At 42.2% G+C, this 10,770-nt stretch overlaps 1 protein-coding gene across 2 annotated transcripts in view; it reads right to left on the reverse strand.

The window, feature by feature from the left end:
- The window catches only part of LOC135510427 (protein NDRG2-like), a 39,589-nt gene extending 33,991 nt beyond the window's left edge, over positions 1-5,598 (reverse strand). Inside the window, exon 1 of one of the 2 annotated variants that reach the window (XM_064931334.1) lies at positions 5,500-5,598. The gene's annotated coding sequence lies outside the window, so the exon portion shown is untranslated. Of the gene's footprint in view, positions 1-4,875; positions 5,374-5,499 lie in introns of those variants that run through there. The other variant, XM_064931332.1, reaches the window with a different exon arrangement.
- Between the last annotated feature and the right edge of the window lie 5,172 nt (positions 5,599-10,770).

A 10,770-nucleotide genomic window follows, 5' to 3' on the forward strand; every position in this document is an offset into this window, starting at 1 on the left:
ATTTATTAATCCAGTAAACTTCGTTCAAACAATTCAAACAACATTTCTAATCCAACCTCCGGTACCCTAGTATGTAAATAATCATTCAAATTTAAGACAGAATATACGGTGTTCAATCCAGGAGAAAAAGAACGAGGAGCGCGCACTCATTCATGCGCGCCAATAGACAAGAGTCCTTCTGAGGGAAACTTAGAAAGAATACTTCTTCATTTTTCAAAAAACAAGCATGAAACAATTTCTAAAGACTGTTGACATCTATTGGAAGCCATAGGAACTGCAATTTGGGTCCTAATTATTAGACCTTCCCATAGAAAAGCATTGACAAGTCCAATGACCTCAAAAATAAAAGTTCCTGGATGGATTGTCCTCTGGGTTTTGCCTGCCAAATCAGTTCTGTTATATTCACAGACATTATTTTAACAGTTATAGAAACTTTAGAGTGTTTTCTATCCAATACTACCATGCATATGCATATCCTAGGTTCTGGGCCTGAGTAACAGGCAGTTTACTTTGGGCACCTCAGTCACCCAAACTTCCGAATACTGCCCCCTAGCCTTAAAAGGTTATTAATTAAATCACCCGTTTGGCGAAGTAGGGTGTGATTCAATGATAAATTAACAGGCACCGCATCGATTATATACAATGCAGGACAAGCTGGATAAACTAGTAATATCATCAAGCATGTGTAGTTAACTAGTGATTATGTTAAGATTGAATGTTTTTTATAAGATAAGTTTAATGCTAGCTAGCACCTTACCTTGGCTCCTTGCTGCACTCGCATAACAGGTAGTCAGCCTGCCACGCAGTCTCCTCGTGGAGTGCAATGTAATCGGCCATGATCGGTGTCCAAAAATGCAGATTACCGATTGTTATGAAAGCTTGAAATTAATACTTAATACCTACAGTGTAAACAACACCGTGAAGTCCAATCGCTTATAAATATTGTAATATATATATATATATATATATATATATATATATCTGATCGCAACAGAAACCATTTACCCTTAAAACACAATTTCCATCAGATCTCTACAAATTTGACTGTAGCTTACATCAGACAGTGGCATCACAGCAACGTTTTCAGAAATGAGCAACGGCAATGTGATCTGTAATCTACTGATAGGGCTTGATAGCTACTGACTAGACAGTAAAAAAAATGTAGAGAGCTGTGATTATGGACTGGTAGTACATTGAGAAAACTGATGGGAGGCTTTTGCTCAGTGGGCCAACACAGGCCCGGGGTTCGAATCCCGGACGGTCACAGGAGCGTAGAGTATCCACCATGCACGTAGAGAATAAATAGAGAGCTTATCTGGACATCGAATCCTCAAAAAGTTCTACAGCTGCACCATCGAGAGCATCCTGACTGGTTGCATCACTGCCTGGTATGGCAACTGCTCGGCCTCCGATCGCAAGGCACTACAGAGGGTAGTGCGAACAGCCCAGTACATCACTTGGGCCAAGCTCCCTGCCATCCAGGACCTCTATACCAGGCGGTGTCAGAGGAAGGCCCTAAAAAAAATGTCAAAGACTCCAGCCACCCTAGTCATAGACTGTTCAATCTGCTACAGCAAGGCAAGCAGTACCGGAAAGCAAGTCTAGGTCCAAGATGCTTCTAAACAGATTCTACCCACAAGCCATAAGACTCCTGAACATCTAATCAAATGACTACCCAGACTATTTGCACCCCCCCCCCTCTTTTATGCTGCTGCTACTCTCTGTTTTATTATCTATGCATAGTCACTTTAATAACTCTACCTACATGTACATATTACCTGGACTAACCGGTGCCCCCACACATTGACTCTGTACCGGTACCCCCTATACATAGCCTTGCTATTGTAATTTTACTGCTGCTATTTCATTAGTTTTACTTTTATTTATTTTTTTTGTGTTAGTATTTTTCTTCAAACTGCATTGCTGGTTAAGGGCTTGTAAGTAAGCATTTCACTGTGAGGTATTTACCTGTTGTATTCAGTGCATGTGACAAATACAATTTAATTTAATTTTAAATCAGAGTAATTTGTTAGCCGATGCGTCCTTTTTTTCTGAGAGGATTTGTGGAACATATTCCTGTTCTCTAAATAGGAAGGAGTCTCCCTTTCTCATTTTGCCTTACTGTCTATAGACTAGCAGAGGCACCGACAACACCTGTTTTACTTTCACACAGAGTACTCTCTGAACGCTTTAGTTCGGGGAGTTGGAGTACTGAGTTGCTGTTGTTGTCTTGTTCTGGATGGCAACCATCTACATTCATGCTGTTAATTAAACCAGTCGTGTGTGTGTGTGTGTAGTTATGGACACCAATTACCAGTAAAGCCTCTAAATTGACAATACAAAGATTCATGTGCTGGAGATGGGTTGGTTATGTAAAATGACACGTAAATGAAAAGGAGATATGATTGTCTGAATAACAGATTGTGTGGCTGGAGTACCAAAACTCATATAACACATCCCAAATGACACCCTATTCACAATTTAGTGCACTACCTTTGACCAGAGCCCTGTGGGACTGTGTAGGGAACTCTTAGTGTGCTCTTTGGGATGCATACATACAGGAACTAATGGGTGTTGTTACAGCAGCCTAATGTGGTGCTATATTGTAAAAAACCTTAGTCAAACTGTGATGGTGTTTTCAAAATGCCATGACATGTTGAGACTGGGTTACAAAACATGAGTCAATAGGAGTTGTGAAAGAGATCATTAGATACATTGGGGGGGGGGGGGAATCTAAAATGGATCCACACACACCACCCTCAGTCCCACACAAACACCACGTGTCTCTCACACACACACACACACACTCTCCCCCTAACACACACACACTCTCCCACTAACACACACACACTCTCCCACTAACACACACACACTCACACACACTCTCCCTAACACACACACACCTGAGGGTAGCACCAAAGCAACACAGGGTCCAACCCTACAACCCATAGCCAAATGGACCCAGCACGGAAAACATGAATGAAGGAGGGAAGCATGGTGGGTTGTGATGGTTATAAATAGGATTGTGTTGAGTGGCTGTAAGAGCAGCGTGTGTGTGTGTGTGTGTGTGTGTGGGAACAGACAGGGTATTATACTGGTTGGCCTATCTGTGTCTGGCCCTGGGCCACAGGGAACACAGTGTAAATACTGAGATATTCACTACTGCACATAGCCTACCCAGATCTAGACACATAGCCTACCCCGATCTAGACACAGCCAAACATAGCCTTACCCCGATCTAGACACATAGCCTTACCCCGATCTAGACACATAGCGTTACCCCGATCTAGACACATAGCCTTACCCCGATCTAGACACATAGCCTTACCCCGATCTAGACACATAGCCTTACCCCGATCTAGACACATAGCCTTACCCCGATCTAGACACATAGCCTAACCCCGATCTAGACACATAGCCTAACCCCGATCTAGACACATAGCCTACCCTGATATAGACCAAAATAAGTGGCTCCAAATGGACCTTAGGTAGCCTACCTACCCCACCCACTACACACTGCTGGGAATGCCAATGTCTCAATATCTCTATGCCAAATATGTTTGCAAGCAAGTGTGTGTGTGGTGTGTGTGTGAACAACATTGAATATGTCTTTAAATGCTGTATGACTCATTGCGTGTGCGTGTGTGTGTGTGTGTGTGTGTGTGTGTGTGTGTGTGTGTGTGTGTGTGTGTGTGTGTGTGTGTGTGTGTGTGTGTGTGTAAGCCTGTGCTGTGGCTGCCGTGAGCAGAGCAAGGAGGCAGCCTATAGGCCTAGATGTGCATGCACAACTGAAGCCTGCCCTATTGCCTGTGTCATTCTTTGAATCAAAACACTTTGATTTTTGTCATGCCAATGCAATGGTTTGTGGCTGCAGCACATATATATTAATTTGCTGTAATCTAACTATGTCAAATCTCTGAAAGGTCCGAAAATGAACATGAACGCACATGAGTCTTCATGCTGGGCGAGCAGAGCGCGACACACCTCCATTTGACATTGACACATATTTCCCCCGTGGTTCGCGCACACACCGCGCGCATAGAGCCTCGCGCGGGTCTATCCCCATCCCTCAGCCCGAGACACACAAATACACAGACAAAAACAGAAGGTATAACCATATTATATGGGGGGAGGGGTGGGGGTTATTTCTGTCTGGGTAGTGAAAACACTGAACAAAGACCGTCAATGGCAACGCCACAAGTGCGCGCGCACACACACCTATCCCTACTAGCCGTCGTGAAAATATGACATATTTATCCCTATATCCCTTTGTTTGTGAAAATAAACAGAGCGCCATGCTAAACCAGGCACTGTTTATAAGTAGCCTACACCAGTGCATGTTTTGACACAGCGGGGTAAAGACTGGGGTCACAGCTCAAATGATCATAACAAACTAACATTATTCTCAGCATGCACAGTTGCAGAATAGGGGGGGAAAAAATGCATTTATATACCCGAATTTGGTGAATAAATGGCATGTTCTCACTCCGTCCATCAAAACCTTTTGTCCTAAATTGTTGTTTTTTATTTGCATTGCTGGCCTATACCAGTGGATTTTTTTACACAGCGGGGTAAAGACTGGGGTCACAGCTCAAATGACCATAACAAACTAACACTATTCTCCATCATGCACACTGTTGCAGCATGTAAAATAATATGCATTTATGTACGAATTTGGTGAATAAATGGCATGTTCTCACTCTGCCCATCAAAATCTTTTGTTCTAAACGTGTTGTTTTTTACTTGCATTGCTACACGACTGTTGAGGTTATTTGACAATTATGACAAAAGACTTGCCTAAAATGACACGAGAAAACGAAACACTAACACTATGTTATTAACAATTATTTAGTGAAATAACAATAGTGTACTCACCCTAAGTCAACAAACAAATTCTGACAAAATAAGGACGTCTAAAGAAATATGCAAATGACACAACTCTTGTCTCTTTTTCAGTGATTTCTTGTTTTCACACTTGTCCCTCGGATGCTCCCAACAATCTTTCTTGATATTTCAATTTCTTCCACCTCCGTTATTTTTCGCTGACCGTTCTCCAGTTTCACAGGGCTTTATTTAAAAAAAAAAATGTTTTTTACCGTTCTTTCAGGAAAAGAAATATGGACCCGTCAATCAAGAGACACGGATAACGTTACTTTACTACGATTTAGGGGAGGGACAACTATGCTTTTATGTAAAGTATCCGTTAGGAGGTCAAAATTTCGCATATATTTAATAAAAGCGTTCAAATTGCAAAACTATCCTAAACTGACAACTACAATGGTTATCTAACGACTAAATGGCGATGCGATATTGGCGAAAGCTCTTCGTCTAACTCTCGGCTTCCCCCCTCTCACGGGTGATGGTAGGCGCCCGTTGTTGAAATAGCTTGTGGAACAAAACGCCCACGCATTCCAAGGTTCTGGTTACAGCTTTGAGGTAGATACGATGATTCGAAAAACAGTGCTATTGGGGATGTGCAAATAGAACAAATATACACACCTCAAAGTAAAACAGAGAGAAATGGCAAAGGATGTTTTTGTGAAGGATGTCAAAGGGGTAAGCGAGGCAGGGAATGGTGTTTGGGTCCGAGAAAGCTTAGGACAGAGGCGTTGTGTCGGAATGGTTTGAGATAAACGGATTAACTGAAGGCTACTAAACTTTTCGATCATTGGAGAGTTAAAACATGACGCTATTTTGGGGGGAATTTTTGTTTTGTTAGATTTTATGTGATTGGGGTGTGACAAGTTGGGTATACAATACCCAATAAATCTTTCACTCTCCCAATTCACATATGTTTACGTTGCCAAAGCAAGTGAAATGGATAATAAACAAAGGTGAAATAAACGACAAGTAAACATTACACTAAACAACTAAAGAATAGAGACATTTGAAATGGCTGTGTACAGTGTTGTAACGATGTTGAATTACAAAACGGAAAAAATAAACAGATACATTTGGGTTGTATATACAATGGTGTTTGTGCCTCACTGGTTGCCATTTTCTTGTAGCTTGACAAGTCGCACAATTCTTCTGCTGCTCTGTCTTGCTCTATATACTTAAGTCTGAGAATTTCACAATTTGTAAAGGTGCTACACAGGATTTAATTTTACATTTTTACATTGCAATTTCAGAAAATGTCCATAATATACACTATATATACAAAGTATGTGGAAACACCAATAAATTAGTTGATTCAGCTATTTCAGGCACACCTGTTGCTGACCGGTGTATAAAATCGGGTACACCGCCATGCAATCTCCATAGACAAACATTGTCAATAGGATGGCCTAACTGAAGAGGTCAGTGACTTTCAACGTGCCACCGTCATAGGATGCCACCTTTCCAACAAGTCAGTTTGTCAAATTTCTGCCCTGCTCCAGCTGCCCTGGTCAACTGTAAGTACTGTTATTGTGAAGTGGAAACATCTAGGAGCAACATCAGCTCAGCCACGAGGTGGTAAGCTCACAAAACTGGACCGCAGAATGATGAAGCACGTGGAGCGTAAAAATCATCTATCCTTGGTTGCAACACTCACTACCGACTTCCAAACTGCTTCTGGAAGCAATGTCAGCATAAGAACTGTTCATCGGGAGCTTTGTGAAATGGGTTTCCATGGCCAAGCAGCTGCACACAAGCCTAAGATTACCATGTGCAATGCCAAGTGTCAGCTGGAGTGGTGTAAAGCTCACCACCATTGGACTCTTGGATCAGTGGAAAACCGTTCACTGGACTGATGAATCACGCTTCACCATCTGGCAATCCAACGGACGAATCTGGGTTTGGCAGATGCCAGGAGAACTCGACCTGTCCCAAAGCATAGTACCAACTGTAAAGTTTGGTGGATGAGGAAAAATGATCTGGGGATGTTTGTCATGGTTCTAGCCATGCCCCTTAGTTCCAGTGAAGGCAAATCTTAAAACCTCTTAGGGATAGCCCCCTTTTTTCAATTTTCGCCGAAAATGACATACCCAAGTGTAACTGCATGTAGCTCCGGCCCATTTTGAGGTTTGTGGAAATGTGAATTGAATGTAGGAGTATAAAGTGCCTTGTGAAAGTATTCGGCCCCCTTGAACTTTGCGACCTTTTGCCACATTTCAGGCTTCAAACAGAAAGATATAAAACTGTATTTTTTTGTGAAGAATCAACAACAAGTGGGACACAATCATGAAGTGGAACGACATTTATTGCATATTTCAAACTTTTTTAACAAATCAAAAACTGAAAAATTGGGCGTGCAAAATTATTCATCCCCTTTACTTTCAGTGCAGCAAACTCTCTCCAGAAGTTCAGTGAGGATCTCTGAATGATCCAATGTTGACCTAAATGACTAATGATGATAAATACAATCCACCTGTGTGTAATCAAGTCTCCGTATAAATGCACCTGCACTGTGAAAGTCTCAGAGGTCCGTTAAAAGCGCAGAGAGCATCATGAAGAACAAGGAACACGCCAGGCAGGTCCGAGATACTGTTGTGAAGAAGTTTAAAGCCGGATTTGGATACAAAAAGATTTCCCAAGCTTTAAACATCCCAAGGAGCACTGTGCAAGCGATAATATGGAAATGGAAGGAGTATCAGACCACTGCAAATCTACCAAGACCTGGCCGTCCCTCTAAACTTTCAGCTCATACAAGGAGAAGACTGATCAGAGATGCAGCTAAGAGGCCCATGATCACTCTGGATGAACTGCAGAGATCTAAAGCTGAGGTGGGAGACTCTTTCCATAGGACAACAATCAGTCGTATATTGCACAAATCTGGCCTTTATGGAAGAGTGGCAAGAAGAAAGCCATTTCTTAAAGATATCCATAAAAAGTGGCGTTTAAAGTTTGCCACAAGCCACCTGGGAGACACACCAAACATGTGGAAGAAGGTGCTCTGGTCAGTTGAAACCAAAATTGAACTTTTTAGCAACAATGCAAAACGTTATGTTTGGCGTAAAAGCAACACAGCTCATCACCCTGAACACACCATCTCCACTGTCAAACATGGTGGTGGCAGCATCATGGTTTGGGCCTGCTTTTCTTCAGCAGGGACAGGGAAGATGGTTAAAATTGATGGGAAGATGGATGGAGCCAAATATAGGACCATTCTGGAAGAAAACCTGATGGAGTCTGCAAAAGACCTGAGACTGGGACGGAGATTTGTCTTCCAACAAGACAATGATCCAAAACATAAAGCAAAATCTACAATTGAATGGTTCAAAAATAAACATATCCAGGTGCTAGAATGGCCAAGTCAAAGTCCAGACCTGAATCCAATCGAGAATCTGTGGAAAGAACTGAAAACTGCTGTTCACAAATGCTCTCCATCCAACCTCACTGAGCTCGAGCTGTTTTGCAAGGAGGAATGGGAAAGAAGTTCAGTCTCTCGATGTGCAAAACTGATAGAGACATACCCCAAGCGACTTACAGCTGTAATCGCAGCAAAAGGTGGCGCTACAAAGTATTAACTTAAGGGGGCTGAATAATTTTGCACGCCCAATTTTTCAGTTTTTGATTTGTTAAAAAAGTTTCAAATATCCAATAAATGTCGTTCCACTTCAGGATTGTGTCCCACTTGTTGTTGATTCTTCACAAAATATACAGTTTTATATCTTTATGTTTGAAGCCTGAAATGTGGCAAAAGGTCGCAAAGTTCAAGGGGGCCGAATACTTTCGCAAGGCACTGTATAAGACAGTAGATCTGGTAGAAGAAAAAAAACAACTTAAAAAACCCCACCATCTTTGAAATGCATCAAAAAAGTCCCAAATCGAGCTACCACTCTGGTTGTAATTCCGATGGTGTCCACAAGAGGGCAGAAGTGTATGTGCAAAGTTTCAGACTGATAACTTGAAGTATGAGCAAGCTACATTACATTTAGTGTGAAGTCACCCAGGTACATTTGGGGAAATCGTGAAGGAGACATTTATATGACATTTTTCTACAAGAATATCATCAAATCTGTATACTTGGACTTTGATTTAGCTTTTCCAGTATTAGTAGCCATGTTGTAAGTTCAACATTTGCAAAACACCCAGTTTTCATAACTTCATACGTCTCCTTATTCTTGTAATTTTTATCCAAAACAAAAAGGCTTACTGTCGCACAAGGTTAGCAAATGTTTACTCCCATAAAGTCCAGCTCATTGGCTATCTAGCTAGCTTTGTTTGACCCCAATTGGTGCTTATTTGCCAAAGTTAATCAAGTGAAGACAGCCCGCATCATCTGCACTCCATGAAGGCGTCGCTCTCTGACCAAATTTGGTGTCCTATAGGATATACTACACCCCTAATGATATAGTGAAGTCTTGTTACGTTTTAGGATCTCTGAGGAATAAATACGAACGTGATTTGACTGGTTGAAACAACGTTTAGGATTTTCACATATTCCTTTCTTTGCAAATTGAACGAGTGGAAATACAAAATCGATCTTGCATGCTATATGGACCTTTTTATGATATGAAAAATGATTTTATCTAACAAAACGACACTTCATGTTTTTTCTGGGACCCTTTGGATAATACATCAGAGGAAGATTTCAGAATGTAAGTACACGTTTCACCTTCAGAGGTAAATTTATCAAACCTATCACTAAGAAATAAGTGTGTTGTTGTTAGGAGCTCTCCTCAAACAATAGCATGTCATTGTTTTACAGTAATAGCTACTGTAAATTGGACAGTGCAGTTAAATTAACAATAAGTTAAGCTTTCAGCCAATATAAGACATGTATATGTACCGACATTGTTGTTTCTGTAAAAGTTGCGATCACGACAGGGCGCTGCATGATTTACAACTGTCCTGTTTTTACCTTCACTCAACTAGGAAAGTCAGTTAAGAACAAGTTCTTATTTACAATGACGGCCTAGGAACAGTGGGTTAACTGCCTTGTTCAGGGGCAGAACGGCAGATTTACCTTGTCAGCTCAGGGATTCGATCTTGCAACCTTCCGGATACTAGTCCAACTCTCTAACCACGAGGCTACCTGCTATCCTGTTGACGGGATACCTAATCCCTAAGAATGTTTATAGCATACAATGACATTCTAGACGATTCTGTGCTTCCAACTTTGAGACAAGAGTTTGGGGAAGGCCCTTTCCTCTTTTAGCATGACAATGCCCCCGTGCACAATGCAAGGTCCATATGTGTGGGGGCACCAGTACCGGTACAATGTGCGGGAGCACCAGTTAGTTGAGGTAGTATGTACATGTAGGTAGAGCTAAAGTGACTATGCAATGATGACAACAGAGAGTGGCAGTGGTGGGGAGGGGGGATGCGAATAGTCTGGGTAGCCATTTGATTAGATGTTCAGTCTTATGGCTTGGGGTAGAAGCTGTTTAGAAGCCTCTTGGACTTAGACTTGGCGCTCCGGTACCGCTTGCCTTGTGGTAGCAGAGAGAACAGTCTATGACTAGGGTGGCTGGAGTATTTGACCATTTTTAGGGCCTTCCTCTGACACTGCCTGGTATAGAGTTCCTGGATGACAGGATGCTTGGCCCCAGTGATGTACTGGGCTGTTCGCACTAGCCTCTGTAGTGCCTTGCGGTCGGAGGCCGAGCAGTTGCCAAACCAGGCAGTGATGCAACCAGCAATCAGGATGGTGCAGCTGTAGAATCTTTTGAGGATCTGAGGACCCATGCCAAATCTTTTCAGTCTCCTGAGGGGGAATAGGTTTTGTCGTGTCCGCTTCACGACTGTCATGGTATGCTTGGACCATGTTAGTTTGTTGGTGATGTGGACACCAAGGAACTTGAAGCTCTCAACCTGCTCCGTGTCGATGAGAATGGGGGCGTG

Source organism: Oncorhynchus masou, chromosome 23, assembly GCF_036934945.1.
Source record: "Oncorhynchus masou masou isolate Uvic2021 chromosome 23, UVic_Omas_1.1, whole genome shotgun sequence".
Taxonomy (NCBI): Eukaryota; Metazoa; Chordata; class Actinopteri; order Salmoniformes; family Salmonidae; genus Oncorhynchus; species Oncorhynchus masou.